The sequence below is a fragment of the Miniopterus schreibersii genome (assembly GCF_964146895.1).
Source record: "Miniopterus schreibersii genome assembly, chromosome: 1".
NCBI lineage: Eukaryota > Metazoa > Chordata > Mammalia > Chiroptera > Miniopteridae > Miniopterus > Miniopterus schreibersii.
Genome location: NC_138101.1, coordinates 64440095 through 64449254, shown reverse-complemented (window position 1 = coordinate 64449254; position 9160 = coordinate 64440095). Strand labels below are relative to the sequence as shown.

The window sequence follows — 9160 nt, the reverse complement described above, 5'->3', positions numbered from 1 at the left end:
TTACATAATAAATTATTTAGCAGATCACAATTCATATGTTACACATATATTACTGAATAAAATATATTAACGTTCACTGTGGTGAACACGAAATATCCAGATGCAGGGGAATTTAATAATTGATGAGGGAGATACTTGTCCACTCATTTTAATAGAATGTGAATTTTGCATGGAGTGCTTGACCGTATTAGGAAAATATGTCAGTGCATATGTAATTTCCTGTTAGGGAAAACTTAACAGGAAATTACAACAAAATAGTTTCACAAAATAACTTTAATGTTCTACACTCAAAATGTTTATAAAAAGACTGATTTTTTTCTCTCTTCCTGGTCTTATTGGCAGATAGAATAAATCCTTCCAAATGAAATGGTTCCTGTAAACTTAATCCACTGGGGGCTTATTTGTTGCAGTTATGTGTTGAAATTATAGAAAATACACACTTTCACAACTATTTAGTAAATTGCAGAAATACACTGAAAGAGGAACATGCAGAATCCCAGTTTTGTAGTAGCCATGTTCCGTTTGATTGTAATCACATAGGATTTTCAGTTTCTTTCCATCTCATTTCTCCAGGAACAATGCTCTTAGGAATGGATAGGACATCCATGCTGGGAAAGGTATTGCAAAAGAAGTTCAGAAGGTCATCTGTTTTCCTGATTTGGGTTTTTTTTAATTGTACTATTGATATTCCTGCAGAACTAAGTTCTGGTGAAGTATGCATTTTTATGAACTTATTTTGAGAGAATGAATGAAAGAAAGAACTCTCAGACTTTATTTAAAAGTAAATTCTCTAGGAACTTCTCTCTGGATCTGGTAAAAGCCATAAGGGCAGAGAAAGGGGCAGTTGCAAGTCAGTGAACTAAGTACCAAATTGGATGTATAAACCAATCCTGGTGCCTGGGAGAGTGCCTGACATCATAGATGCTTAATGTGTGTTAATTAAGTGAATGAATGAGGAGCTATTAAGGTGTGTGTGTGTGTGTGTGTGTGTTATATTTATCTTCACCTGAGAATATTTTTTTCCATTGCTTTTTCAGAGAGAGTGTAAGGGGGAGAGAGAGAGAGAAACATTGATGTGAGAGAGACATTGATTGGTTGCCAGGCTGGGGATGGAGCCCGTAACCAAGGTACATGCCCTTGGCTGGAATCGAACCTGGAACCTTTCAGTCTGTAAGCCGATGCTCTAACCAGTGAGCCAAACTGGCTAGGGCGAGCCATTAAAGTATTTTGAGAACAAGAAACAACCAATTAAGATTTAAATTTTGGGAACATCACTGACAGCAGTGAGCACAGGAAGAGAAGGATTTGTTTAATTTCTATTGCTGCTGAAACAAATTACCACAAACTTAGTGGCTGAAAACTACACAGATTGATTGTCTCACAGTTCTTTGGGTCAGAAGTCCAATGTGGGTCTCCTTGGGTTAAAACCGAGGTGTTGGCAGGGCTGATTCCTTTCTGGAGGCTCTAGAGGATAAGCCGTTCCCCTGGCCTTGCATCTCCCAGAGGCTGCCTGCATTCTTGGCTCATGGCCCCTTCCCCCATCTTTCATCAGCTGCACTGTGTCTTGGACCCTCCTTCCCTCTTCACATCTCTTTTTGACTACAGCCCAGAAAGGTTCTCCATTTTTTTAGGGCTTGTGTGATTAGGTTGAGCCCACTTGGATAATCCAAGATAACCTTCCCCATCTTTAACCTTAATCACACCTGCAAAAGTCCCTTTGGCCATGGAAAATAAAACAGTCCCAGGTTCTGGGGAACAGGAGGCCCTTACGGGGTGTACCACAGGGGCCAAAGGGGCTTCACAGTACTCAATATAGGAGACCAGTAAGGGAGGCGATTGTCACAGGGGTAAAGCTAATTCACTTTGCTTTTCCCCTTTGGCAGAAAGATAGGCTACGCATTGCACCTTCTTTATACTTAGCTGCCATCAGTGTGACTAAGTTCTGGGCAGTAGGGGTGCTGTACTCCTTCTCCAGGCCTGGCCCCCCAACCCCCCACTTCAGCCTCTAGGCTCCTTCCTCTCCCTGCGGGCTGGGTGCAGAGGGCCCAGCAGTGCACGCTGAGGCCCCAAGCAGGGCGGAGTCTCTAGCTAGGAGCAGTTGGGTTTCTTTGGGGGGCAGAGAGCCTTACTTAGCAAAGCACATTGCACCATGATTGGCATAAGAAATAAAACTGCGCTAGCCTCTGAAATTTGAGCAGTGTTTGCCACAGGAGATAGTCTACCTGACATATTAAAATTTGTACCTGCTGTCACTACAACAAATGTGAGGATGACAGTGTCGGCCAGTGGGCAGTGAGGACCCTAACATTAGGAATTAAAATAGAGTAACCCATGTTATGAAGGGGAGAAACCCTGGGTAAGCTGTTGTCTGGAACAGCTTGGAAGGCAGGATTCATGTCTAAAATGCATATGTATAGCTTTAGGACAGTGATTCTTAACCCTGGCTACATATTAGACTCACTTGGAGAATTTTAAAAACTGTCTGTGCTCAGACACCACTCCCAGAGATTGGTGTATGCATGTGTTGTAGAGGGGGCGGGGGATGGCATTAGTATTATTTTAACAGTTTTCCAGATGATTCTAATGTGCAGCCAGGCTTGAGAACCAAAGCTCTAGATCAGAGGTCAGCAAACTTTTTTTCTGTAAAGGACCAAATAGCAAATATTTTGAGCTTTGGAAGCAACACCATCTCTGCTACAAGTATTCAATTCTGCTGTTATAGCATGAAAACAGTCCTGACAATATGTAAGTAAATGGATTTCAATAAAGCTTTATTTACAAGACAGGCAAGCAGCTGGATATTACCTGTGGGCCATAGTTAGCTGATCCCTTCTCAAGGACAGTGATTCTCAAAACTTCTTCTTCTCAGGGCTCTTTTGCCCTTTTAAAGATCACAAAAATCTTTCGTTTGTGTGTTGTATCTAGTAAGAATGACCATATGAAAATTAAAACTGAGAAGTTAAAAATATTAAGGAAAATAATTATAAATCCATTGTGCTAACATAAGTAACATATTTTATAATTGTATTTTCAAAAAATTAGTAAAAAGAATGGTATTGTTTTCCATTTTTGCAAAACTCTATAGTCTCTAGCTGAACAGAAGACATGCAGATTCTCATTTGTTTCTTCCCCTACTCTGTTTTGAGACATTGCTTTGGTCAATGTAGATGAAGAACATCTGGCCTCACCCAGATGTATAGGTATTTTGTATTAGAAGTCCAATCTTCTTTTGAAGGAACATTTTAACAGCCTTTCAGATAGTTGTGGATATTCTTTGACACTACATAATAACTACTGTGATAATTTTTTAAAAAGTTGATTGCAGTTTGGAATCTGAAACCATATCAGTGAACTTGCTATTACATAAAAGTCAATTGGTTTACTTGCACTTTAAAGGGATGTTTAACCTATGCATGCTTTGGTAATATCTTATACTCATTACTTTGAAAATATTGCTTTGTTGAGTTATATCATTGGCAAGCTTCATTATATATATTTTAAATCACATTTGATAATGTTACCACTGAGCTCTTTAGAAAAGTCTTTAAGAATTCAGCAGCTGTTATGCTCATGTTGGTAGATGCAAATTTTCCAAAATTCTAATTTTCATATGAAAGCTCATATTTTATCATTGGAAAAAAATACCATCAGGTTGTGCACCTTCAAGTGACAGGCTCACTTCATTTATTTTCCAAAAAAAATGACTGCCAAATACCCAAGTCTGAAAACCATATTTTGTTTATCACTTGTTGTCTCAAGTAAGAATGGTGTTCCATGAAAGATAGATGAGTTCAGTTTGCAACTCAATCGCATATCGTTTTTCCTCCAGACAACCACTGGATTTTGGTAGGCAGCAGAACTGTTTTATGTTCTTTCCTTTCCATCACACAGAATATTTAAAATACATGTACTCAAGGGTTGAGATTTACTAAAGTAAATAATTTTACTGTTTCATCAAGGGCATTTTTAAGCCAAACTGGCTAAGTATATGGCAGCAAATGTGATACAATGTCCAATGATACGACACAGTTTAGTGATATTGCCTTGATTTGTGCTAAAGCACCAACAGTTTTACCCACCATTGTTTTTGTTGTTGTTGTTTTTTAAATTGATTTCAGAGAGAGGAAGGGAGAGGGAGAGATAGAACATCAATGATGAGAGAGTCATTGATTGGCTGCCTCCTGCACACCCCCCACTGGGGATGGAGCCCAAAACCCGGGCATGTGCCCTGACTGGGAACAGAACTGTCACCTCCTGGTTCATAGGTCAAAGCTCAAGCACTGAGCCACGCTGGTCAGGTTACCCATGATTGTTTCTGTAGCATCAGCGTACATGTTCACACTGAGAAAAAGGCAAATAAACCTCATTATTATTATTAAAGTATTTTTGACCTTGTGAATCCACTAAATAGGTCTTTGGGATTCTCAGAGTTGTGCCAACCACACTTTGAGAATAACTGCTTTAGGGGAAATGTTTCAAAAAAATCAGAGTGTTAGCATGTAATAGCTCTTATTGGCTTCCTTTGGTTAGTTGTAGGTCACAGAAACCAAGTAAGAAAACAGTTTGACGAATTATGAAATGGTAAACAGCCAAATATTGCAAAGAGATCAAATATATTCAGAGCCAAATACTTATTAGATTTTAAAATTAAGAGGGTATGGGTCACCTTCATGAAGATAATTTTAATGGAGCATTGATGGAAAATTCAGATCACTGTAGGATAAGTGCCTTATGATTTTATGCATGAAAAACGGACGGAAGGTGTTCAATCTTGACCAAGGTCCATAGTAAATGTTGGTACTTGGCTGTGAAATCATGCCTATCTGATGCTAACACCCAGGCTCCTCCACAATTCCAAACTGAATCTGAAAAGTGCACTTAACTGAAGGTGCTTATTGGTGATGGTGTTGCTAAAGCAAGATAAAAGAGAAGGCTTATAGAAATTTAAAGATCAATATTTATTTTCAGAGAGAAAGGTGTAGAGAGGTTACTAACTTTCTAAAATATTTTCTGAGAGAGGATTCCTCCCCTCTCATTTCTTCCCTTTCCACTTTCTGTTTCATAAGCTGATTCTACTCATTTTATTGTCAACTAGGAGTTAAATTTTATAATATGAATGGGTGTATCATTGTTACATGTTTTCAAATGGGGTAATTTTGGTTTTAGAACACAGGGCGTATCAGTCTGCTAAAGCAATGCTTAAGTAAGATGACTGATAGAACCTTTTCTCTCTAAAGTCTTATAAAACTTAATGAGTAAGATCAAAGTCTGCAGAGTTTAATAGCCACCTTCACATTTACCAGATGCTGTGTTAGCAATTCAGTTTTAAACTATAAGCCCTAAACCAGCCAAAATGTTTTCAGAAGATTTAGCTTATGATTTTTTTCTTTAATACATATAATGAATAACCCCAAATGCTGTTCCCGAACACTATTTCCACATAAGCGCCTTAGCAAAATAAATAAGACATGAACCGACCTGAAGAAGCTCGTATTCTTGAGAGCCAAGGTGACTGCAGATCTTGTGTAGAGAATCTCACTTTCTTTTAGTTCATATAAAGAACTTTTGTATGAAATAAAGGAAAGTAGTTGGCATCACTATTTTTATTTATTTATTTATTTATATTTATTTATTTATTTATTTATTATTTTTAAATTTATCTTTATTGTTGAAAGTATTACAAATGTCCCCCTTTTCCCCTCATTGATCCCCTCCACCCTGCACACCCCCTCCAGGCCTTCACCACACTATTGCCTGTGTCCACTTATATGCATATAAGTTCTTAGGTTAATCTCTGGCATCACTATTTTTCTACAAAGGAAACTTTCTTGGCATGTACTGATTTTATAATCTGGAATGCCTGCTAAAATATTTGCATGATGATGTGTTATATTTAGTAGTAAAGGATCTTCCAATTTGGGACTTTGAACATTCAGTTTGGATATACATAAAGTCAAGAATAAATACAGCCAGCATTTCAGCGTTATTAAACATAAACCTTGATACCACCCTACTTCAGTTGCAATTTTTGCTAGTATAATTCATTATTATTTATTCCCTTTGCATTTGCAGAGCAATTATTTCTTTGAAATTTATGCATTTGGATGGAGTGCCCCAGTAGAAGAGAAAAGAAGCATTTGTAATTTTTTGAAGGCTGTGGTGTAGTGATGAGGAATTGAGAAATAACTGCCTTTATGCAAAACAATTAAAAATGTTTGCACACACACGTTTGATGCATGTCCCATTTTAAAGACATTAAGCCCCACCTGATTACCCACATTCTCTTAAAACAGAGGGGCAGATGATAATCTTTTCTTTAAAATTAGTTAATTGAGAAGAAACAATTTAAAACAAACACCTCACTCACCTGAAAAATCTATGTTTTTCTAAGATGCATATGTGGATTTTCATAAGTATAAATATAAGTAGAAAAGTGTAGCTATCATATACCAATTACACATGCTACATAGGAGATAGGGAAGTGGATATTCTCCACATTTTAAGGGATACTATTTTGAAATGCACACTGCCACATAAGAAATTTAAAGAAAACAAAAGTTGATGAAAAATTGAAACTAAACTAAGCTGATTTTTGTTTCCAAACTAAACTTCTTAGCAACTTTAAAACATTTTGTTTATTGCTTTCATCAAGACTTAAATTCTCACTTATATGTGGAATATAATAAACAAAATAAATTGATGGACAAAATGGATCCAGTAAGATAGAAGCTTGGAACAAATGGAGGGATCTCAGAGGGAAGGTGGGGAGGGGGTGTGGGTGGGGGGAGATTAATCAGGGAACTTGTATGTTTATGGGCATGGTCCATGGATGTGGACATTGGTGTGGGGAGGGCCTGGGGGTGGGATGGATGTGGGGTGGAGAGGATCAGTGGGGTTAAAAGGGGGGCGTTTGTAATGGTCTCAACAATAAAGATAAAGAAACATTAAAAAAAAAGACTTAAATTTATCTTATTCTAACAATTTGTTTAGAAGATTCCCAAACTTTCTGCTTATGAAATTGAATATGTTACTTACGAGGTGTAGATTTTCAGTGAATATTTTTCAGAATCTATTATAATTTGGAAAGATAGGATTGCAACTTCTGCATATCAGATTTCAAGACTGTTTAACACATATTTTAAAGACAGAGAAATAGAACAACTTTATATTGGTTTTAAGTTATGCATTTCTGAAATTTTAAAACTATAAACATGTTAGTTTGGCGTGCAGGTAAAGCAATAAGGCTAAAACTTTGGTTTTTAAAATTAGCATAGTTGTCTTTTAAAATATATATTTTTATTGATTTTAGAGAGAGAGGAAAGGAGAAGAGAGAGAGATAGAAACATTGATGAGAGAAAAACATTGATCTGCTACCTCCTGCATGCCCCCTACACCCCCTACTGGTGATCAAGCCCACAACCTGGGCATGTGCCCTGACTAGGAATTGAACTGATGGCCTCTCAGTGCATGGGACAACACTCAACCAACTGAGCCACACTGGCTAGGGCTAGAATAGTTGTCTTTTATAGTATTAGTTATGAAAAAAATTTGGTAATTTTATAATACTAATTTTTTTATTTATTCATTGAATGGGCATAAATTAATTTACTGTGACAAGGTATTATACCTATAATCCTGGATGCATAAAAAAGGTTTATGCACCCAATTCTTTCTAGAACTTAAGGACTAATTCTTACTGTCACTGTGAAGTAAGACTTTGGTGTGTATACTGAGTAAAAGAAAAAAAAGCAAACAAAACAAAAAACCAAGAAATGCATGCCAGTGAATTACAAACACTACTATTTAACTGGGTTGGGACCAAAGGTTGTTAGTGCTGTTGGCCACAACTGTCTGAAAAAAGCCCAAATGTCAAGCTGACCTCTACATGGTTAGTGGGTGCATACCAAGGTTCAGTGATTTGTTCTGGATGAGCACCAAAACGTGGGGGTGCTTGCCCAACACTTTTGTAAGAGTTTTTTCTCCCATTAACATAGTTTGGAAAAGCGTTTAAAGTGTGACTCCCTCCGATCACTCACGGTCCTATTTTTATCATTATATTAAACAGATGAAAGCACTCAGTATTTTGAATGTGTTCGCTCTTCTTAAGTTCATATGGGGCTAAAAGCCACATGACCTTCGTTGGTTATGAATCGTTGTCGATAGCAAGAATACGAATATTGTAAATTCAGAACTTGAGAGACAGAAAATAAATAAGATCATTGTGGGCTGTGATGCAGCCTGGGAAAGACAGAAATGGGTGACGTGAGTGATAGTAACCGGGGTGGGAACAAGGCCCTAAGGGCCTCCCTGAGAACACAGCATATAAACTGCGGTCTGAAGGGTGAGGAATTGGGCCATGAAGCGGCGAAGAGTCTTGCGGGCGGAGAGAGCTGACAGCCAGAAACCTGGGCAGAAAGGAGCTTGCTGGCTAGGAGCAGAGGGAAGGTGGCTCCCATTTCCCTCGAGACCCCTTGTCTGATTTAGATTATTTCGTACCCAGTGGAGAGTCCCCATGCCATCAGGCAGATAGCCTCGGTCATGCTGCACTAAGCGGCCCTCCCCAGCCTCAGCCCCTTAAGCGACTAGATTTGTTTCCCACTCACCCTGTGCCCACCGCGGGCTGGTAGGCGCTCTGCTCTGGGTGCTCCTCATGCCAGGGCCCTGCTGACGGAGCAGCCTCTCTCTGGAGCCCAGAGGCCATGGTGCCAGGGTAGGAAGGAAAGCACAGCCTGTCCAGGTCAGGCTCTTCAGCCTCCACACACATCACTTCCACTCCCACTTCTCTGGCCAATGCAGTGACTAATCTGCAGTCAGCAAGGAAGTGCCGTTCCCCCGGGTGCCAGGAGGGGAGAGACGCTGGAGCTATGGATGAGCAGCGGCAGCCCTGCCTCCCGGGGGGTCAGTGAGCAAGAACAACCTGGAACCGCATGTGCAATCTACGTGGCGTGCGTGTATACCGTTCCCATGTCTCCAGGGACAAGGTCTATTGCTTTAATCAGATTCTCGAAGGGATCTGTGCCACAACAATTATTAAAAACCGCTGGACCAGTTGAAAACTGTCATGTAAACAGATAATTGCTCTACGAGGCAATTTGCAGCGCGAGTGAGAGGCTGAAATGATTACAGAATTATGTGTGCTTGTGCGTGCTTGGTGATAAGG

At 39.1% G+C, this 9160-nt stretch overlaps 1 long non-coding RNA gene across 1 annotated transcript; it reads right to left on the bottom strand.

The window, feature by feature from the left end:
* Positions 1 to 671: 671 nt before the first annotated feature.
* LOC308562611 lies at positions 672 to 8800 on the bottom strand. Its single transcript, XR_013999637.1, has 3 exons — positions 8604 to 8800; positions 5479 to 5562; positions 672 to 2921 (listed from the first exon to the last, which is right to left on the bottom strand). It is a non-coding gene; the product is annotated as an uncharacterized lncRNA (long non-coding RNA).
* Positions 8801 to 9160: the final 360 nt, after the last annotated feature.